Below are 24,165 nucleotides of genomic sequence, written 5' to 3'. Positions count from 1 at the left end.
GATATTGCGAGCTTTCGCCTGCTTTAAATCTCTGTCGAACCAAAGTCGATCACCAACGCTGCAAGCAAGACCAAACGAATTATTTTCAAATACAGTTTTGAAGCGTTTGTCCGCTGCACGCCAATAGTCCTGCATCGCATCAATTCGACTGATATTGCATCAGCCCGGGGACGTCTGCGACAGATGTATGTGTGTTATCTTCATTCGTTATTTCCATTAGTTCGGGTACAGCAGCGGTAGAGGTGCTCGCGCCTTCGGCGTCGTTCACTGAGCGCGCCGTGCCAGGTTTTCGACGCTCCTGAAACAGCTTCGCTCGCTCAGCACCGGACATTGGGATACCTATGCGTGGCCCATAACCTCCCCTTTCCAACGACATGCGTAATTTATATTTCCGGCTGGCTTTTGCGCAGGCTGAGCCTGACATATTGGATTTTTATTCTTTTTTATATGTTTACTTTAAGTTTTTAAACATAAATATTGTCCGAAATATACTTATTATTACTTAAACCGATCTATCTCGACAAATTCTAAACACAAATACACGAATAACCGCGCTATCACGTCTAAGTCGTGAGCTACAGTGAATGGAATTGAGCGAGAGCGTCAGTTTTGGCGGATCTTCGCTGTGCCTCTTCCCCGCCAACCCACTCACCAGTGACGCAAACTCAAAGTCGTACCGGTAAGCTGACCATGTAAGTTATAAAGTGATACGCATTTATGTCTCTGAAACTAATAGTTAGGGAGTTATTAAAGCGCAGGACGATAAAGACCTTTTCGTTACGCTACAAATTTCTGTTCTGGCACCCGTATGTTTCGGTGTGAATTTAAATACGTTTCACGTCAAAAAAAGGTACTGCTCGAACATTTGTCTGGATGTATCAAGGTAAATCTTAAAAAAACTTGTTTAGAACAGCATCACAAATTATACATTTAATTATAAAATTAAAAAAAATTGATGATATTAAAGTTCATATTATTGTTTAAAATATAAATCACTTAAACTAATGCAAAGGAAAATTTCTGAAGATATTATATGTTAAAAAACATTTACAGCATATTTCATAGTTTAGCTTTAATGGAATTTTTGTGAGTACATACTTTACTACGTATATGTTAAACGGAAAAGCAGAAAATTGAGTATTTTACTTATTTATCTTCAATTATTAATTAGTATTGTACTTGTATAAAAATTCATCGACGTAGTATATTGTTTCTGTAAAAGAAAAATCATTTAATTGTATTTCAGATAAATTAGTAGAAAGATTCCTTAAATGATTCGCTAATTTATTTTAAAACATCAATGAAAACATAAAACTCTTGTAAAGCATTTACCTTTATTACAAACCAAAGTATTTGTTGAGTTATACGAAAAATCTTTGTTTTCAAAATTTGATTAATGTTTTATTATTTGTCTATTTTTTAAGAATAAGTAGTCACTTATTATTTGTTAAAAAAAACCGTCGCTTTTTTTAACAAAGGTTGCACATTCATAATTAATATACAGACACAAGGATAAATTAACATTTTTAATTTTCAAAAAAATCTGTCAACATGATTCATGCTAACGACGCCAAACAATGATACCATTACTCTATCTTGAAATCTCGTTCTGAATTTTTGAGGAATCTCCAAGGGATGATATACTTCACTCGGGATCGTATGTAAGTAAAATAAATTAATAATGGCAAATTTAGCGTTTTATTTAGGAGTTTCAAAGAAAAACATATGAAGATAAAAAAAAACCAAATGCAACATTTACAAATCTAGATTTATGGTACCGAGCTAATTCAACTTGTTTTATTTTCCAATATGCACCCATTTAAATTTTTAATTCTTTGTGTTTTTTTTTTTTTACCTTCATCATGTTAAATTTTTTTTTACATAAATTTGACAGTACTGTTGTCAAATTTTTTACTGAAAATAATAAGCGTGACAATTAAGAGCGAAAAAAATGACTGACCGAAAAAAAATTAAGAGCAAAAACTGACCTAATGTCTAAAACAGTCTAAAAAAAAAAACATACTATAGTCAGTATTATATATTAAGTATCAATTTTATTACTAATGTTTTAAATTAAAAAAATGTTTAAAAGCGCTAGAATAATTTATTGTTAAATAAAATAACGTGACAATCGATAGTAACAGTGGTTAACACGCGAACTAAACTAGCCGCAACAAAACGACAGACTGTCATCCGTTGATAGCTGTTGTAACAAGGAAATTTCAAATAGTTTTCTCCACAAATCGCTTGCATTTAATTATAAGTATTCTTTTTCTTTAAAAAGAATCCGATCGTGAAATCACTTCGAGGGAAAGTTTTATTTCCGGTAGGGCCGGATGGGCTGCAACTATTGTGTATAGGACGACAATTTAAAAAAAATAATAAAAAGAATTGCACGTTAAAATTAACTGTTAGATAGGAATCCAAAAAAATATAATAACGATGCATATAGAAGAGAGATATCTTTATTAACTCTTTTTTGTACGGTATATAATAAAGTAGGTTCTGAAATATTAAAAAGAAAACAACGTTGTAGTTTAACTTCACTAAATTACGACAGAAAACCTGTGTTGTAGGAACAGTAGGCAAATTTTGAGAAGGGGTAAGAAACAATTATTTTATGGTTCTTAATACCGGAAATTTTTAGGTCGTAACTATTTCCAGAGACTTCACAAATAAAATTATTTATTTTTAAAAGTACTTAAACAAAATTTCAAAATAAAATATCACCTAAAAGATTAAGAAACAGTTTGAAACGATAACCATGAAAATAGATACAACCGATTTAGGATAACATGAGTAGAAACGTTCAGACCTACAAAACTGTCAAATGTATTATCTTCCCTTTGCGATCGGGTTACTGGAAAAAGACTATAAATACTGTTTGTGAGAATATAAAGTATTTGGGAGTAGTGCTCTTGAGAGCATCATAATCTATGATGAATTTCAATAAATACCATGTTATTGGTATGAAGTAATAATATTTTTTACTTTGAATAATTTAATAATGAGATAAATCGCACGTAAAATCTGAAAGCGTAAAAAATCATAAAGGAAAGATATTGAAACTCGCTTTAATTTATTTTGGAAGTAGGGAAACTTAATTTAAAATAATTTTCGAACGAACCTTTTTAAAAATTTAGATCGGTGTCTAAACTTTTGTAGAAAAATAGGCATAAAAATCGTAATATTTTTATAATTGAGAATATTTTAATGAAAAATATGAAGCGATTATTATTGTTAAAGCAAATGGAACTTTAACAATTTTCATGAGAAAGTTAAAAAAAAATTTGAACCGGGGTTCCATCGTAGTCTGCTAGAACATTTTTTTTGTTTACTCGTCGATGATATGTTTTAGAAAAAAATTTACGGGCAGTTAAAACATATTTGTAGGGAATATTTTTTCGAAATTTTGATCGAGCATTCTCTTTCAGATAGAAGTAGATTTTTTCAATATAATTCTGAAATTTGTGTCGACTATGCTATAACAATTTTTTAGTTTGTCGCTGAAATCGGTCATAATGTTGGCATTAAACTACTAGAACGTTAAGCTATAACTGGCGTCTTTAAGTCACAGAGTAGATACATTTGGAAGCTTGAGAATAGATTCAAATACCTTCCTTCGCAATTACGTAATATTTGCAGCGATGCTACGCATTTTAAATGTAAAATGCCTTCTTACGCGAGTGACCTAACTGTAAGAGTAGTTCAAAATAAATCCCAGAAGAACGCCCGATATTTTAATGAATATCGACGATATTTTGATTTAATTATCTGATTAAATCAGATAATTCTAAAAATTATTTTGAAATCAAGCTTTTTACGGGGGTCCTATACGATCATAAAAAGTAGTACAGTTTTGAATTCGTAGTATTTATTTTACGATCGCACTCGTCCACATAAAAGTAAAAGTAATAAATAATTTTGACTCCCTTGGTGCGACGGCTATGGGAGGGTGTGAATCGGTATTTTTAACACTAAATCATATAATTTATAACATTACAAGTGATTTTTGAAAATCTTTCGTAAATCTCGTTTACACCAGAAATTATCATAACGTAATACGTTACGTACGTTTTATTTTAATGTAACAAAATAAATGCTATTATAAACTTCTGAGTTAACAGATATAAACTGATTTAGGGACAAATTGCCACTATTGAAGTTTAAAACAGTTGCTGTTTGAATCTCAGCTAAACGGTGTAATGATATTACTAGTAAAGTTTAGAAAGCGTAAACGCATAAAGCGCAGTAGTTCTAAGTAGTGTCGCATAGGGAAGAGGATAGAGTAGTGGAAAAGGGAGTGAGTCAAGAAACCAACGATCCATCACACTCTGCGTGTCTACTGAACTTCGTAATCCTTGACGAGTATTAATTGATGAACAGTATTCCGTTAATGATAATACTGATATTTATTCTGACATTGTTCGAAAGCTTTTTGGTGCTTTATAAGATGAAAAACTTCTACAGAACGATTAAATTGGTTTCATTTACAATAAAATCAAACCGTACTGGTTTGTTTTAAAGTATAAATAAAAGCTAAGCTTGTCATCATTATTAAACTGTTTTGTTTTTTTTTTTTGTTTTTTTTGTAATGTAACTGTACCGGTAAATTTGTAGTCTTGAACAAACTCGGACCGACTACTCCTGTGACGTGTGTTTAATTAAAATCCAACCACCAGAAAACACCAGTATCCACGTCTAGTATTCAAATCCGAATAAAAGTAATTAACTTTATTAGGATTTGAGCCTGAGAAATTTTCTTCGAAATCAGCTGATTTACGACGACCAGTTTACCACGGGTTGGTCTACAGTTGTTTTGTATTCATTTAAAACCGTCTAAAAAATGATTTCATGTATATATTTAAAAATTTTTGTAAAAAATCAAGGTAATAAAAACAATGAAACTACTTTTCGCGTTAAGCAACATATTAGGTGTACGAGAAGGATCTTGTTTCCTAGTGAGGTTTTTGTTTCTATATTATTTAATTAACTATCTAACAACTAACAGAATCTTCCGATCGGTATGTTTAAACTTAAATAGAAAAATAATCTTTTACAGAACCAATATTGTTCAGCAGATAAGTTTTTAAACAATACCGATTAAATAAAATTGAATTTTCTGTTATCTGCTTCAATTAGTGCTTAAATATAAACTCAAAAACCACCAAAACCATAAAAAATTCTTGCGCAGTTCTGTGCAAAAAGATCAATTTTTCGTTATTTTATTTTGTTTCCTTTTGAAAAAGTATCAAATCATTCTAATCTAAAATTTTACAAAAAATAAAAAACCTTTGATCCATACAAAATAGTTACACGTCAAAAAACCACTACAATAAAAAAAAAATACAAGCAGTAAATTTCAACTTGCTCACCACTGTGACTCACTGCAAAAGCGCGTATGAAAAATACACCACTACACAGTCAACATAACTTCAAATCTTTTCGATCTTAAATTGAGTGTAACTCAAGAATTACTCAACCAATCTTCATCAAATTTTCACATGAACAATTTCACATGCACCATAAATAAATTTTCATATACGCATAAACAAAGTTTAAATAGGCCTATAATATATATAGGCCTATTTACTATTTAAACTATATATATATATATATATATATATATATATATATATATATATATATATATATATATATATATATACACACGGAAATTACATTTTAAATAAATAGTTTTTCGTACTCCTCATACCTCAAAACGTAAATAAAATTGATTTTTATTCTCCATTCCCAACATGCTACCGAAAGGAATATCGTAATTTAATAATAAAACTTAAACTTTTTTTTATTTAGCACCAAATCTTTCAAAATTGGATTTTTTTTTAATTATTGTGTATTGATTAATTTAACCTCTACATAATTACACCATATTATTTCATGTGTAAGTGTTGAGTGCCATAATGGTAATGACCGTAGGGAACCTGCATTTATTACACGAAATTCGAAAAACGAAACAGCCATTTATAAGAATGTTAAGTATTCCATACTAAGCTTCTCAGTGAAAGTGAGGAGTGAAGTAGTTTCCGGAAAGGAGTGAAGAATTTTCAGTTAATTAGCTACTATTCTGTTGTACTTAAGTATTCTGAGCTCACCGAAACTATTATGATTTTCAGCCGTTCCTAAAAAGGGAAATTTCTGGACATTTTATTGGATGAAAAATTTTCTTGGGTCGATGAAAATGATTTCGTTTACGACAAATTCTAACCGTACTGCTTTGCTTAGAAAACGCCTTAATAAAACGCTAAGCTTGTTACCACTATTAAATATTTATATGCTTATATAATATTCCCGACTGAAGCAAGTTATAATCTCTTGGAGCTTTCTCAAAACGTCAGAAAAAGTTTTTCACAATGAAACGTTCTCAGATCATCGTTGACCCCTCATAGGAACGAACTATGTAGACTAATAATTAGAAAATTAATAGAATTATCCTATTTTTCTGTTTATATTTTTATAAACGTGCAATCTTTTCTAAAGAGAAAAGTTCTTATTAAAAAAAAAAAAAAAAACACTATCGATCTGTACCAAACCAGACAACAGAACTGTTTATACTTCGCCTTAAGTGTACAAGTCTTCTGATGCTTATTTTAATCAATTATCGAACCATTTAAAAACTCTTCCCACGCATTTATTTAAAATACAGTTTAAAGGGTTTTTTATACAAAAATAATATTAGTCGGTCTATAAATTCTGAATTTTCTGCGCTCCATTCAAAGTGTACAAAAATGTATTCTCAAATAATTTTAATAAAGCCTTTTGAATTGTGATTTATTTTGTAGTTAATGCAATATTTAGTTTCTACATGTATTTACCTTAACTTTATTTCATATATTTAAATTTTAAATAATTAATCTGGACATTGATCACATGTATTTTTTATTTTCTTATTAATTGATTACTGTTTTGATGCTATTCTGAAAAGATTTTAGTATGGTTTCCCTTGATCAATTCAGGAAAAAATACTGGAGCAGTTCCTTTTTTTTAATCGGTGGAGTAGTATATTTATCCATTCTTTAAGTGATTCATATAGTGTATTATTATGTACCGAAGAGAATAAAAGATATATTTTAATACTCCCATAGAAAACTCTGACTGATGATGTCACTCGTAACTTTGCGAACAACATAGCTATAAAAAATAATCGGGATATGAATTTTAAAACAACAAATTAAAATACACCCTTATTGTTCTGAAACTATGTCTTATAAACATCGCTTCAACTCAATAGTTAAGGGAATATTATTTCACATTAATATTTATGTAAATTAAAGAAAAATTCACACTATTATTTTGAAAAACCCACCCATTTTCGACGAAATTTTTGTAATTATGTTAAGCTCTAAATAAAGAATTCAATTATTTAAATAAATAAACTATTCATTTTAAAACGAGCACCTGAGAAATACATATTTACAAATTTACGTATTATCCAGTCACTGCTTAGTACAGAAATATTAATTTATTATACCGGATGATTCAAAAAGGACTTCACAACTTTAAAGCGTATAAAAATTTATTGAGATAACTTACAGATTAACTAGAAATCTCATTTCATAGAAAAACACAAAAATCAAGTGTGTCATCCAACATCCACTTTGGTTCGATATGGCTTCAATTTGTAATGCGACATACATCCCAACTGAGCCCGCAAGTCGGGCGTCACCTCTGCAGTTGCGGCTTAATTTGAAATCTTAGCTCAATAGGATCAGCAGACAATGGAGGTACATAAACCCGATCTTTAATGAAACCCCACACGAAAAAATCTAGCGGGGTCAAATCTATAGAGCGACGTGGCCGTGCAATTGGGCCTTCACGACCGATCCACCGACCTGGGAATCGAGTATCAAGAAAATCTCGGATTTCTAGGCGGTAGTGAGGTGGTGCCCCGTTTTGCTGTTAGTAATGGCGTCTACCTCGGTCATCATCGTCTGAATGAAAAATTAGAAATTTTTGAAGCACGTCTAGATAAACGATACCTTTTAGGGTTGCCTCCTGGAATAAGAACGGGCCGTACAGTCTTTGTTTGCTTAGGGTACAAAAAGAATTGACCTTTGGTTTGGTGCCAAGAGTATGCCTAATAGAAGACTCCCTACAATACTCTACGAAAATTGCGTTGAACTGCAGTTGCTGACCGTAAATCTTGAAACCAAAACACACAGCGAGCACGTTCCGCACCAGTAAATGCATCCATTTTTAACAACACTGGTGACAGCGGTGATGGTCGAATTCGGTACTAATGAACTACATGAGTCAAAACTTGATGTATTTTGCTATGAAATAAGCCCTCAACTAAATCTGTAAATTATCTAAGTAAATTTTTATATCCTTTTGAATTTGTGAAGTCCTTTGTCAATCACCCGGTATAGCATACGTCGGTGTATTATTACTGATAACGAATTTAACAACTGAATTGAATTTTAATTCCGTATTAACATGACATTTGTTAATTTACAGTAAGCCCTCTCCAAGATAATTAAAGTTTATTGGAGAGGTTTGTATACCCTAATAATAATCATAATAATAGTAATAATAATATTTATAAAAAAAAATAAAAATAAAAAAACAAATATAAATAAATAAATAACAAGGTTCTAAGGAATATTCTAATAGTATGCATTGCAAAAATAGAAAGTACAACTACGAGTATACTGTTGTTAATACCATACAAATGACCTTTAACGGTCGGTAAATCTATGTGCTTCATAATCCTTAAACCGATTTAATTTATAAAATAAATATAGTTCAATAATTTTTGTTTTATTTCTAATAAAATTATTAGGTACCTGCCTGTAATTTAGAATAATTAATTTAATAACAAAATTAATAATCGTGCAATGAAAAATGAATTCAAATATGTTAAAAATATTTTTACTACAATAAAAGCCAAAAACGAAAAACACATATTACATTTTTCATGGACATGTTACTTAATAATTTTAATCCGGGAATAACAGTAATCCGCAACGCAGGAATATTTTAGATCTCACGCATCGTCTCGTCATTCCCGTTAGTAATTATGACTGATGCAATACTTTTCTTCAAACAAATTACGAGGAAGATTTTAATGTAGTTTCAACATCAACCCTGAATTTTATGTATTCTTCTATAATTTTAATTTTTTTTTCTCAATAAAAAGAAGAGTGTTGAAATTATTGTGTGTGCAATAAGTAAACATAAAAAATAAATTCATTTTAACATGCGAAAGTTAACGGATTAGAAAAATGTAGTTTGTTGAACTTACAAATTTCTATTTCTTTTTTTTACTAACGAAAGAATACCAAACTTTATTTTTTCATTAATCTTTATTTTTAATTAACGAACAATTATATCATACACAGATTTACGTCGATTTAGTCAAATTTACGAATTAAGTACGTCGTCTACTACTAATTTCATAAATTGTCCATAATGTGGACAATTTACTTCTGAAAATTGTATTTTTCAGGAACGGATAAATCTAATTTAATTAAATTAGTAAAATCTAAGACTAGTGTCTTGTTTTACAAAATAAAAAATTTTGAAAACGTCCCAAGATTTAAAAATGGCGGCCATATTAATTTTTTTTAAATTTTAATCTTTCTAATTATCTGTTTGATCAAATTTTTACTTTTACAAAATTTATTAAGCATTTTATTGTGAACAAAATGACATGTGATTTGTAAAAATACGTTGATAATCAAGTTATTGAAGACAATCAACCCGCCAGTAAGTTTGCGCACTTTAACGCAAGGTAATAATTTTTATTAATTTACTATTAGTATTAATAATTGTTATTACATTTAGTAGAGGAAATAAAAACAAGCAAAAAATTATCAACTTGCATTACGGTGCGTAAGCGTACTGCCGGGTTAATTTTCTGCAATAACTCTGTTGTTTGTCAACGGAGTTTAAGAATTGATGTGTCATTTTGTTCAAAATAAAATGCTTAATAAATTTTGTGAAAGTAAAAATTTGATCAAACAAATAATTACAAAGATAATAGACATTAAAAAATTAAGAATTTTGAGATATTTTTCCGCCATTTTGAGATATTTGAAGGCGAAAATTTTTTATTTTTTACATCAAGTTACTAGTCTTAGATCTGCCAAATTTAATTAAAGTAGGTTTACCCGTTCCTGGGAAATAATTTTTTTGTTGAAAATCAAGAAGGAAAGCAAAGCAAAATAGGACTTTGTTGATATGAACCTTTTTGGTCATTTTGGTGTCCTGAATCAGTTCCCGAAGTTCGGCTAATATGTCCCGGAACACTTCGTATAAATACATGAAGTCATGGAGCTACTAAACGTAAAAAATAACAATAATAATATTTATAATTCAGTAGGCGTTATTGAAGATTATTTGACCACATGTTTATGTGCATGTTACTGGGATGCGAAAGTTCAGGTGTTTTTAAATTTAATTAGTATTATTTAAAAATTCGTTGACAGAGTAATATTGTTTTTGTGCAAGAAAATCTTTTAATTGTATTTTAAATGAATTGATGGGAAAGTTTTTTAAAATAGGATAAGCTGTGTTTTTTTAATTGTAATCTTTTTATTGTGCTTATTTATAAAAACAATTTTTATAAATACAAAAAGAATTTTCAAAGACCTTCCTAGGTCGATCAAATTTTTTGAAAACTGGAATCGAAGCAAGTGGTTTTTTAGCAAATAAAAATATCGTGTTGAATTAAACGAAAACAGTTCTATTGTCTTGTTAGATGGAGATAGATTTTTTTAAAAATAAGCCACTATTCTTTTTAGCGACCATTGCATATTCATATTTAATATAAATACATTGATACATTAACATTTTTAATTTTCTAAATATTGATCTAAAATGAAATTTACGGGCATCAAACAATGACTTAACAGCCTATTTTTGGATCTAAAAAAAACTCGTTCTAACTTTCTAAAAGAGATAACATTGTATTTTTAGACGAGAATATAGTAGACGTAACAAATATTTAATAATGATGGAAAATTTAGCATTTATTAAGACACTTTAAAGGAAAACAGTTTAATCTGATTTTATTTCAAAATATATCAATGCGATCGTCCCAGAAGACTTCGTCTCTAACAAAACAACCACAAATTTTGCACTATGGGCAAACATTGATGGAAATTTTACCCGCGAGATTACCAATTTTACGTCAATCTAAGAATGGATAATGCAACGATTTGATCCATACAAGTATTTAAAGTTAGATGATTCCAATCCATTCAGTGAACAAATTTTTTGAATTGGTATCCTAGAATTTTCAAGTCATTTTACATAATTATATTTGGATATTAATATAATTGTAATATCTGAGAAAAAGGTAATAACGGTTCAAGATTTTGAGGAAGATCATGAATAAATAATAAAAAAACGAACGGAACGAGGTTACTTATCTTGCGGAAACATTACTGTTATGCATGATTATGTTAAACGTATAAAATTTTACAAAAATCAAATGTATGTTCACCGTGTACATAATGAAAATAATTGCTTTTACAGGGACCGATCTTATAAATACATTTTTACAGTACAGGTACTTTATAAGTACCACATTTAAATTGTTGTAAAACCATTAATTAACCACTCTCTGTACGGTGAAACAATGAACGATTAAATACTTGGCGGTCACAACTCGATACAGTAATTTGACAGATTGATTCCTCTGCTAATCATTTAATACAATGCCTGTAATTAATCTTATCGATAAAGTGTAATATACTTGATGTAAGATGACAGCTAATTAATATCGATTCAGTTTACAATTTTAATTTTTTTATTTTTTCTTACTGTCGTTTGTCAAATTTCAAAAATCGAACTCTGACATTTAATCTATTTAAAATAAAAATCAATATTCAAAATAATTTAATTTTATATCAAACCGGTAACTCAAATTTTACGCTTAATCAATTAAAGAATCTTTCCCCAATGTTGATGTAGAATATATAAAGCACCTTATCATAAATAGTTTTTTTCTTTATATTATAAACCACGGTCTTTCTTACAGCTATGATGCGTGTATTAAATTCGATATAAAAATGAAACAAGTCACATTCAATCTCTTTGACAATAATGATGTTCACTGTACGGTCAAGCCCCACGAATAAAACAGCGAAGGTTCTACTTTTAGCATTATATTTAAGTGATTATGATAATGTTCAAAAGTATATTGTATTTATCGGATTAGCGGATAATAGAATGATAAACCGTTTTACACCTTCGGTTAACTACTAAGTCCGGCGTTGGATGCTTGCTGTTCTAGAAATTAGATGTGCCGTTTAATTGTGTGCGTTATGATTCGTGTTAGCTGTTTTACAACCGTTACCGATTATATATCCGACAAACAAAAATACTAAGGGATTAATAAATCGTTTATTAATAAACCTCGTTTATCAGACGTTTCTATGGATAAACTACACAACACGGATAATTTTTCCCTTATGGTGGAAGGAGATATCAGGAAACAGTGAATATAATGACGATCTCACTCGTAGGACAGAATCAACTGCATTTATGTGGGCTTAGCGTAACGACATAACCAGCCACCTCTATGTTTGTCTCTATGAAGAAGAAAAAAACTACTTTACTCTTCGATTCCTCCGGTAAAGCTGGCAAAGGCTGCTTGTCATTCTTCATATAGATACAGTTGGACCCGAGAATAACTATCTCGCTTGTAACGAACAACATTCCGGGATTTTTTTTGGTTTTCTATCTCATTAATGATAAATTAACTTGTTTTATGTGAGGGGGGTATTGACGAATCATAAAACTTTGTTATTACGAGCATTTTCATTTTTTAAAATACTGTAATTCAAAAAACTTAACAACCAAATAATCTTCTTCATTTACGAAATATACATTTACGATTTATACGTAAGGATTGTGACTTTTATCTTAGGCTTGTTCAGATCAGGTCTGAATGGTGGACAGAAGGTTTGTAACAGGATGTTGCACAGTACGCACAATTCAAGTACGTACAGTACACGTTCCATTACGCTATTACAAAGGCTGATAGTTATTTTAATTAATAGTGTTTTTCTGTTTGCAAAATTCCAGGAATGACTGGGACCAAACAATGATCCGTCAAAACCGCCCAAACAGGTTCATCAAACTCTGTACCACATTTTAAACCATTTAAGTGAAAGTCTGAAGAGGGATATGGTTAAATACAAATTTTATCTGTCCTAACCCCACTGGTAAATTCAGTAGTCATAATTTTCAGTTTAAAAATACAGTACTGTGCCACAGAATCAGTTAAACAAAAGTATTGCGTTAAAGTAATCAATCGGGTACCCGGTAGCAAAATATAGTACAATAATAATGTAGTCGCGTCAGTGAATGCGTTTTCATTTTAGTGTTTCTTGCTAAAAGATATGGCAAACTATATTTCGACGAAAGATTACCATGATGAAGACGATATACCACTCTCAGAATGGATTCAAACTCTTAACTCGACAAAAAAAATCAGCCTTTCAAGAATACTCAATAGATGGCTACGCAACAGCCAATGACATACTACAGAAATTGCGACTGATGATGATATTATTACTGATCATAACTGATAGTCGTGCGGGTGATAGCGAAGCTGAAACTAAAAACGAAGATAAATCTACTATTCTCCCACTCGTATCAATGATTGAGAATGTTTTAAAAAATTAACGAAGTTTAGTAAGCCTAATGATGTAAGTGATGAATCTGTGGAGTACTTGAATAAACTACAAACTATAAGATTATTAAACGAACAAATATAAACGATTATTTTAATGCTAATTAGTTTGTATGCGCAATTAAGTTTTGAAATATTCTGTTAGAATGAAGACAAAACAGATTAGAATGATTTTTTAGATTTAATAAATAGTTTATTAAATTGTGTGATAGAAAAAAAACGTGTGTGATGTTAATTTTTTACTTTCCTCGATGATTTTCGTGAGTTTTACTGCACGCTTATTACCATTTTTTTATTTCTAATTCAATGAAAGCTAACAGTTTTGGTTAAAAGTAAGAGACGTATTAGCGTCTAAAAATTGTATTACATTTAAATTTTATTTGTTAGTCTGTAATACAAAACACATCGATATTTTATTTTAAAACAGCTTCTTATTAGATATACAATATATTTTTTTGTATTATAATAGATAATGATACCGTAAAAATTTACGGTTACGAGGTGGCAACTCGGAAGTACCGGCACTCGTCTGTAACGAGCATGTTTGGTCAGCTCCTTGAATCTCATTTTAACCAAGTTTTACTGTATTTAAGACTACCTATATTATTTTTTTGAAATGGTTTGTTACTAATGTCAGTCGCACAATATGATGGTTTGGTACTTAATACAGATAAGAAAAAAAATCTTTTTCTAAATATTTAATTTAAAATCTATCGGATATATTTACTTAAAAACTTATATAAGCATTATTCAGTAAAGTATCTGATTATAAATTAGTTAACAAACCGTGCTAAGGTATAAGGAACGTCCGTGTGGCGGTCTGTGTAATCATAAATGTTGTTTACCTGAAACAAATAATATATTGGTTATTTTTAAGAAAGTAAAATTAAATTAGATAAAATGAAATTTTAAAAGAATATTTAAAAGAAAATTACGTCATTCAATTTAGAGTGAATCTCATCTACGTTGGATTTTTATTTAGAATGTCCAAAATAAAATCTAGTTTATCAGGAATTCGTTTAACAGAAAGACGTTTATATTTAACAACTATAAATTAAATCTAGTCAGTTAATTTAAGCTATAAAGCATAAATTTAGTGACTATAGTTTAGAATTTTGTTTTACTTAGATAATAAAGTTATTACCATATTTAATTACTAACTAAAGTAGTATTCTAAATTGTTACTGCATAGTTACTTTTTCAATTTAATATTGCTAAAAAGTATTTCATATAAGCCAAATATATATATAAAATAATTAAATAAAGCGACCTGCTTTCAGTGAAACTTATCAATACGTTTGGATTTTGTTTTAAGACAAGTAAACATAAATTAACATTATTTTAGATTAAAATTTATATTAAGCAAACAAATTAATAAGAGATGAAAAAAAATTGCTTTTGTAACATGTGAAAAGTGTGTTTTTTAACTGTTTAGTACCCAGTAAGTCTTTTTGATTTTATAATTTTAAATATTGAAAAAAATTACTTCTTATTTTGAGTCCGGAATATAATGTAGGTACCAAAGCTAATCTAATTTTAATAGACCTATAAGTGATGAAGAAAAATACAAAAAAAAATTAATAATAAAAATTAGAAGAGTTAGATCCAAAAAAAAAACATATGTATTTTTAGAGGTGAGGAATAAATTTTAAGAAATTTTTTCTAAAAATATCCATTTATAGATTAAGATGAGTTAAAGTTTTCTCTAAATGTAACACTCCCTGCAATAGAGGATGAAGTCAGAAAAGAAAACTTTCAAAAACTTTTTCTGTATTTCAGTTCGGGATTTATAATTTTAAAAAAATTGTGGACATTTCTTGACAGCACTACATAAGAAGTTAACTTTCAAAACATTCTTCAAAAATATTTAAACCGATAGGAGGTAGAGCAAAAGAACAAAAAACCATGTATTCCAATTTTAAGAGGTGGAGGTTGATTTTCTGAAAAAAAAATATTTTGGATTATTTATATACGCATTGTAAGCAACAAATTTGCTTTAACAAAGTTTTCTTTAAAATGCTTGTGAAGAAAAACAAAATTAGTTATTTCGGGATATCCTCCCACCTCCAGAACGAATTAAAAAAAAAAAAAGAAGATCAATACATCATATATAAAGTAGAAATATTTGAGCCAAATTTGAAGAAAATCGACTTAGTCAATCCTGACATAAGTAGAAAAGTAGTGTAATTCATATACGTACATATATGTGTTATTTGGTCTAGATGAACTGGACCCTAAGACTTAAAGATTTACAAAAGAAACCAGATAACCAATTTTGGACATGATCACCATTCTTTCCTATTTAATATGGATATTCTAGAAATATCAGCCGAGAAAGTAAAAAGAGACGCAAATCATCCTTATTATTAAACAGATGTCTCACGAAGAAACTGAAAGAATTTCAGGACAAGCTCTACAAGTGAAAAAGTAGAAAAAAAGGTCATATAAATAAACATGAGTCCGGAAAAGCTTCTCTTTTTGGTTGTATCTTGCAAAAATGTCACCCTGATTTCTGTTCTAAGGGTAAAATGAAAATATACTGAAATTCTTGGAAATTAAATTTAGAGATAAATTTGATAGGTTCATATGATTTTTACCTGAAAAATAAATAAAATAGGTCCCACAACTGTAACTCAAGTCATTTTTCTAGAAAATTATTATAAAACACAAAAAACTGGTGTCGCAATACACATTTTCGTTTACGTTTGTCGTACAATAACTTCGTTAAATTGATTTGATAACTTCGTAAATAAATTAAATATTATAACCTAATTAGCAGTGAATTTAATTCTGAAAACTTTATTTAAGTAACATCGACTGAATACGAATAACAGTTTAAGATATTTGAATATAATTAAAAACACAATACGGCCCAAAACGTGATAGAAAAATACTGTATTATAATTTTAAACGGGAACAAAAATCATTTCCAAAACGAAAAATATCTGGAAACATAATCAATTATTAAAATAAAATAAGAACATAATACAGACTTTTATTATATTAATTGTTCAATATCTCCCCTTTTTGTTTACACAAAAAATTCAGCTCGATTTAAATTTGTGAATTGATTTTAAATTTAAACATTTTTTTAAAATAAAATACAACGAAATTTAAACTATATTGAACTACCGGCTTATTTGATTTTTCTTTGTAATAAATGATGTCTTTTTGAAATCAAAAAGGATTTCGGTGGAATTGATACCGTATGAAAATCAGGTGTTACAACACCTGATTGGGATTCGAACCCAGGCCTCCGCACGAAATGCCGAGACACTATCTATTCAGCCACGGAGGTTGACATAAATAATTTTATTTTTAGATATTTTCCTGTAGTAAAATTATTCTTGTTTCAGTATAAAATTACAATGTAATATTTCTCTACCATGTTTTGTTTATTCTTTATTTCCACTTTTAGAACATTTCCTGAAATTCTTTTCGTACCTTATCGATACATTCTGTATGTACAGTATATAGTTTTTGCAATTTAAAAGGATTTTATCTCTTTTATATCTATTTAAATAATTTAATAAGAAAAAATTTAAGTTATAGTAGCACAGATTAATACTCAAGCCCATCAGGCCGGTCTAGTGGTTAATTTGACAGCGAAAATCAGCTGACTTCAAAGTCGAGAGTTCTAAGGTTCAAATCCTAGTAAAGGCATTTACTTTAATAGGGATTTGAATAGTAGATCGTGGATACCGTTGTTGGTGGTTGGGTTTCAATTGACCGCACATCTAAGGAACGGTCGACCTGAGACTGTACAAGACTACACTTCATTCATACATATCATCCTCTGGTAATACCTTACGGAGGTTCCGGAGGCTAAACAGAAAAAGAGAGAATAACTCAGCAGTTCAAACTACAGGTAACCTGTTTAAAATGTGAATCATGAGTTTGTGTTTCAATGACGAAATGTTTTTACTAATTATATATTTCCAGTTGTTTTTGCCCTAATAGTACATATGTATTTAATAACTGGAAAATAATAGAAACAGATTTATTTTAAACTCAAGAATATGTAAATTACAGGTAAGTAATAATCACTTCTATTAATAAACTCTACTAGTAAAAATTAACTCATATTTTCCAATAATAACGGCTGTTAAGTTAATAAACAAGGCGACAAAACTTTCGGCAGTGAAACATTATGTTTAACAAAAATCATGTATTGTACTTATTTTGAAGACGTAACGTTCGTTATTAATGGACAGAAATCCTATTAAAACCGACCGGCTTGGTCTAGTGGTGAACGAGTCATCCCAAATCAGCTGATTTGGAAGTCGAGAGTTCCAGCGTTGAAGTCCTAGTAAAGTCAGTTATTTTTACACGGATTTGAATACTAGATCGTGGATACCGGTGTTCTTTGGTGGCTGGGTTTCAATTAACCACATATCTCAGGAATGGTCTAACTGAGAATATACAAGACTACACTTCATTTACACTCATACATATCATCCTTATTCATCCTCTGAAGTATTATATGAAAGGTAATTACCGGAGGCTAAACAGGAAAAAGAAAGAAGAAATCCTGTTAAAGATGACGACAGTATTTGTGTTGTTCAAAAACCTAAATTTCGGGTGTTTTGCTAGATTACGAATTCTCTTGTAATGGTCAAATTGATTTCCTTTGCAACAAAATGAAATTAAATTGTTTTCTTTTGAAGCGTCTTTGAAAGACTAAATTTGTCAGCATTATTAAAACTGGAAAGCCAGAAGGAGTTTTCAAGATACAAAAATGAATGTCAAGTCATTGTTTGGTGCCTATAAATCATACAGATCCATATTTAGAAAATTAAAAATGTTAACTGATCCATGCGTTTATATTAATTATGAATATGCAAACGTAGCTAAAAAGAATAATCACTTATTCTTAAAAAATAACAATATCTATCTATACCAAACCAAATAATAAAACTGTTTTCGTGTAAGTTAACACAATACTTCAGCCTACGAGAAAGGGGATTATTTTGCATTTTGTTGAAAATGTGAATGGAAGCATCTACAAAACGGCTTTATGACCTATTTTACTGATTTCCTCGAAATTTATTTAAAATACAGTTAGATTTCCTTTTACAGAAACAATATTATTCCTTTGAATTTTTAAATAATTTAAATTAAAATGTTTTTAAATCTGGAAATTTTCTATATCTCCGTTTAAATTACACATAAAGAAGTGGTAAAATAATCTTTATTAAGTCCTACTGAATTGTGATTTATTTTACAATTCTTTTGTTATAATTAGTATCCTTTATGTATTTACCTTTACGTTATTTCTTTAGTTTATATTTAAAACAACTAATCAGATCTATTTTTATTTCATGATTGTGTATTTTGTGACGACATTCTAATCAAGGTTTTACCACCGACCTTTGATCCACCCAGGAAATTGACAGGCAATTCCTTTTTTTCATATCCGTGGATCTGACAACCTACGGTTACGTACCGATCAGAATAGAATATTTATTTATTTATATGCTATTTAATCTTAAACATATATTTATCTCTAAGTAAAAATATTTTCAATTAATTAAGTGAATCTAAGAACATGAAAACAGCTGGCAAAGATATCGCCGAGATATATTCTTATACAATAAGAAAAATAAACAAATTTCTAACAAAATTTTCAAACCAAAAACATAAATGTAATTCGCTGCTAAGGTAGACACTTACTGTCTTAAATTACCATGAAACATCGTCTTAAAAAACTGACAACACAGTTGAAGGAGTTTCCCTAAAAGTCCTACAACTGTGAGTTGTTTCTGATGCACGGCTTACACACACATACACACACAAATTAATTTAAAATATTTATCATTTTATTTAAATATAATACGTTTTCTTTTATTTAATTCAATGATTCTAACTAAAGCGCGCGCACACCGTATTTCATTCGCGCGGGTGTGGCAGTATTAGCGGCGACGGTATGCATTTACTAAAATAATGTAATTTCACAACTTACATAAAACAAATTTCGCTTGTACGTTCGGCCGCGAGGTTTAACGCACCAGGTACCAGCACAACCGGCGATCCAGTTTGAGACCCAGCCAGACCTAGTAACTTTCTTACTTTTAAATATTATTTATTAATTTAATTCTACCGCTCACCTCTGACGTCACAACATAGTAGGCGACTACAACAGTATTTTTTGGGGAGAGGATGCGATTTTGCAAAAAGTTTTTTTCGCAAATAATATTATTTTTTAACTGTTAAGAAATGTGTTTAAGAAAAATATGACCTTAATTAGGCGAAATCTCGACATACTGAGGGTGACCTTGCTCTACATCCTCACCCCCTTGACCTTTTAATCCGTATCCCATCCTTTTCATCAGTATCCCATGTATAGAAGTAATCTGGCCAGGTCAAAATCGGTCCATTAGTTCTGAAGAATTACAGGTGATTTAGAGGCCAACACCGAACACACATGTACATACGGACATTAACATACGGAAAATTTCCATCCGGTGTTTTTCGTTCCTTAGCTGTTAAAACGTCAAGATCCGGTAAAACCGCATATGACCACATTGGATCGATCACAATACTTTCTTTTCTACAGCTATAGCGCTATCTAGACGGGAAAGTAAAACTGTAAAACTTCATTTCTTAGAGTAAAAAGCTTTTTAAAAACTTGAACTGTTTCAAAGTAATAAGTTGAAAAAGCAAAATTATTAAAATATTATTTATTAGAATTTATAAAGGTGAATATGTTCTGATTTCCATCCCGTTTGACAATAGTTGAAAACCGTATCAACCTATAAAAAAAATATGTTTACAGGTACTTCGCTCAATTTTTTTAAAAACATTTTCGGTGGATTTCTGATGATTTTGAATTCTGATAAATTAAAAAAAAAAAATTAAAATAAAATTTTCATTAAGTTCAATCCTCTTCAAGAAATAACACCCTCTCGTCTATTGTTTTTTAATTAAAAAATCGAATAAAATAATTCTCCCATTGTAGAAGCAACCGTACTAAATTTCATCGCTAGGCCAAACCGTTCCTGAGATATAAACCCAAATAATAAACGTATATTCATACGCATACAAACACAAAAAATAAAAAGTTTTACATGGTAGTTTAATATTTTTGAACTTAGGAAGCTTAAAATACCACTAAATATAAAACTCATCGCCAGATAATACATTTAAATAACAGGTGCAGATATTTACATAACTGAAAGCAAAACTTTCCTTTTATTATTAAAAAAAAAAAAATAAAGAGAAGGAAAGTAAATTTTTTAATTACAAAGCTAATAATGACAAAGTCTAATACTACATTAATAAAGTAAACTATAAAGAGGGAGCTTTAATTTACGCCCGACAGCAGTCTTTCAACTCATCGGTAACTAATTAGAAACTTAATTGTTATTGTAATGTAGCTTACGTGTACAGAATAATTGCGTTAGGTGGAGACCTTTATCGACAGTAGAAAAAATAAAAACATAGCTATTAGAAAACAGGTAACACAATAAAAAAAGACAAATTAATTAACAGACGAAATAGAGAGATTGCGATCTACAGTCCATTATTAAAGGTAAAGCCTTTTCTGAAATTCAAAGAAAGAGGCGTAACAAGCACCTCTTTTTGTACTGTTTTGGGCATTTACAAATACCCACATTATCGGTTCGTTAACGGCTTAAGTACAAAACGTTAGTTGTAATCATTTAACTACCGTTTTTAACAATTAAATTTAGGAATTATTTAATAAATTAAAAAATCGTTTATATGATTATTTACTTTCTTAGCTAATGAATATTTAAAGAAAATAAGAAAACATATTCGTTACTAATTTTCCAATTTCCAGATATCTATAAAGTTGAAATTTGGTGTAATAATTAAGCGAGGAAACTTTTATGTAAATTTCATAAGAAATTTTATGTAGATCGTGGATACTGGTGTTCTTTGGTGGTTGGGATTCAATTAACCTCACATCTCGGTAATGGTCGAACTGAGACTGTACAAGACTGCACTTCATTTACACTCATACATATCATCCTCATTTATCCTCTGAAGTATTAACTGAACGGTAATTACCGTAGGCTAAACAAGAAAAAGAGAGATTTCATAAGAAAGCTACGTATTGTAATGGGTACCATGATTCGACTTCCGGAAAATTTCGACATATCTATGCGTTTCACATCCACCAGACCCCCAAAACCACCGTTAGCTAAAGATTTTATATATATACACACACACATATATATATATATATTTATTTATTTATTTATTTCACTTTCTTGTGGACACGAAAACTCCCGTAATTTTGCGCCAATCACTTTCAAATTGTTCCTCAAAAATAACTAGTCCAAAAATCTCGGTCAAGTTTGTTAACGGCCAAAATCGGAACATGGGGTTGGAAATGGGAGGGCTTTTCCGAAAACACAAAATATCGCTATAACTTTCTTATTAAGTAAAATATCGAATTCATTTAAAGTTCCTACTACTCTTTGGAGAAGGGCCTAAAACTAATCAAAGAAAATTTTTTTTTACATCACTAACCATTGGCCCAGGGGATTGAAAAAATGAGGTTTCGAAGACAAAAAAGAATCATACTTTCCTTAATAGGCAGAGTATCGAATCGGTTTAAAATGGTCGTTAATCCTGTAAAAACTACCTAAAACTTCAGTCTCAAACAATTTTCCATATGACCATCCGTTACGGCAAGGATGACCAAAATGTTGCTGGAATTATAAGAAGGTGGGGCTTGTCGTATACTAAACATGTGAAAATTTTTTTCACATGCAACCATTGTCCTATTGAATAAATTTGAAGTTTTTCTTAATTTTGAGATGAAATCTTCTTAATCCCTTACTTAGCACCAGTGAAATCTACCGCCGCCTTCCGGCGTACCGAAAGGGATTTTTTTTTTGGAATAGATAATCATTTGACTGGTTTGATGATACTCTATCATGTATTAATTTTTTAACCTCAAAATATTTACGTAAGTCCCATCTACCAGTTTTATAAATTCCAATCTTTGCCTTCCTTATAGTTCTCAATCTTTATTAAATAATAGAGGAATTGAAAAAGATGAAACCAAAAGAGCTACAAACCTGATGGCAAGTAAAAAATTCCCTTAAGAAATAATTTTTTTGACTCGCCCTAAGAATTGAAAAATGATCTATTTAAACAGGGATGTCTCGCTGTGAAATCGTAAAATCAAAAATAGGTGCTGTCCGGGAAGCCGGAAACTTGGCAGGTTTGTCCATCTTAGATAGAAAGCTACCGTTAAGCTAGCAGTACTATTCGAATACAATCATCAATTTCTAATTTTACCTAATAAAATTCTTTTTGAAATACTTTTATACTCTCAGCATTAATATTAACCTTTAATAATTAGTTTTATAATTATTAAAGGTTAATTATTATAAAAGTAATTATTTCTGGTTAATTATTGCGATGTTTATATTGCATCCCCCAATCTAGACGACTTGGCAGCCCTCAAATCACAGTTGGAAAAATATAATGCTAACCCATTTCTACCTATTCATGCTGATATAGATTTTCTCAAATAGCACCCGAGATTGAAGTCCAGATGTCCACCTGTAGCAGCCGCTGATCCGGTCAACGACTTCAACACAAAGGATCACTGGACGTCACTACGGCAAGTCAGAATATCACTAACTCCAACCTTGGGACAGATCCAACTCTGAGGGTACCAGGATTTACTCTTCCCAGACGACAGTAGTGCAACACCAACAGGATTCACACAAATCATGATATCTGCAATAACAGCCTAATCCAATGGGGAGCTGCGGAAAGCCCACGATGCGACCGATGTGGAGCTGAAGAACAAACGATCGCCCACCTGGTCCTGGTTTGTCCAAATACATCTTTTAGAGGCTCGCTACAAGACATTCATGATCTTACCCCCGAAGCATTGGAATAGGTGACCCACTGTGACCTGTGTCTGTAATAAAAACTTGCAATAGGCATAATGTCGGTAATAATATTGTTGAGAGAATTTTATTAAATGATTGTAAAAATTGCGATGTGTGTAGGTTCATTCGAATATGTATAAAGTTTTATAATTTATATATATATATATATATATATATATATATTTTAAATCTATTCCATTAATATAACGAAAATAACAAACTACAATAAAACAGAATTCTATCATGCAACGAAACAATTATTTGATCTGCTGGTCATACCTCAATCAACGGATGGGGTTCTCATTAAACCATATAGTCGGATATTTCCATCTACCACACCGAATGAGCGAAGTTTATTTTAAGAAACCCTGTACTGATCAGGGATCGTTCTTTTATTTTTGGAAGAAAAGGAATTTTTGTCGCTGTATATTTTAAATCAGAAAAAAATTTTGAATTAATAATATCCTCTCTCATTCTGGTTGACCTGATTTTTCAAGTGACCGCACGATGAGAATCTCCTTTCTTGAAGATCTTCGAGATTTATTCTAGGTGAGTTTAATTTCCGAGAGTACCTTTAATCTGCGAGTAAAAAAATCGTTTCTGATATCACCCTTTCGCTTA

The 24,165-nt window shown here is 30.1% G+C and overlaps 1 protein-coding gene across 2 annotated transcripts in view; it reads right to left on the bottom strand.

The window, feature by feature from the left end:
* LOC142321567 (ras-GEF domain-containing family member 1B-like) overlaps positions 1-24,165 on the bottom strand; it is a 651,166-nt gene that overhangs the window by 534,264 nt on the left and 92,737 nt on the right. The window contains exon 1 of one of the 2 annotated variants that reach the window (XM_075359760.1): positions 14,453-14,470. The exons of the other annotated variant lie outside the window; for it this stretch is intronic. The gene's annotated coding sequence lies outside the window, so the exon portion shown is untranslated. Of the gene's footprint in view, positions 1-14,452; positions 14,471-24,165 lie in introns of those variants that run through there. 2 annotated transcript variants of the gene reach the window in all.

Source organism: Lycorma delicatula, chromosome 3 (genome assembly GCF_047948215.1).
Source record: "Lycorma delicatula isolate Av1 chromosome 3, ASM4794821v1, whole genome shotgun sequence".
NCBI classification, from domain to species: Eukaryota; Metazoa; Arthropoda; class Insecta; order Hemiptera; family Fulgoridae; genus Lycorma; species Lycorma delicatula.
This window is presented reverse-complemented; position numbering and strand designations above follow the sequence as displayed.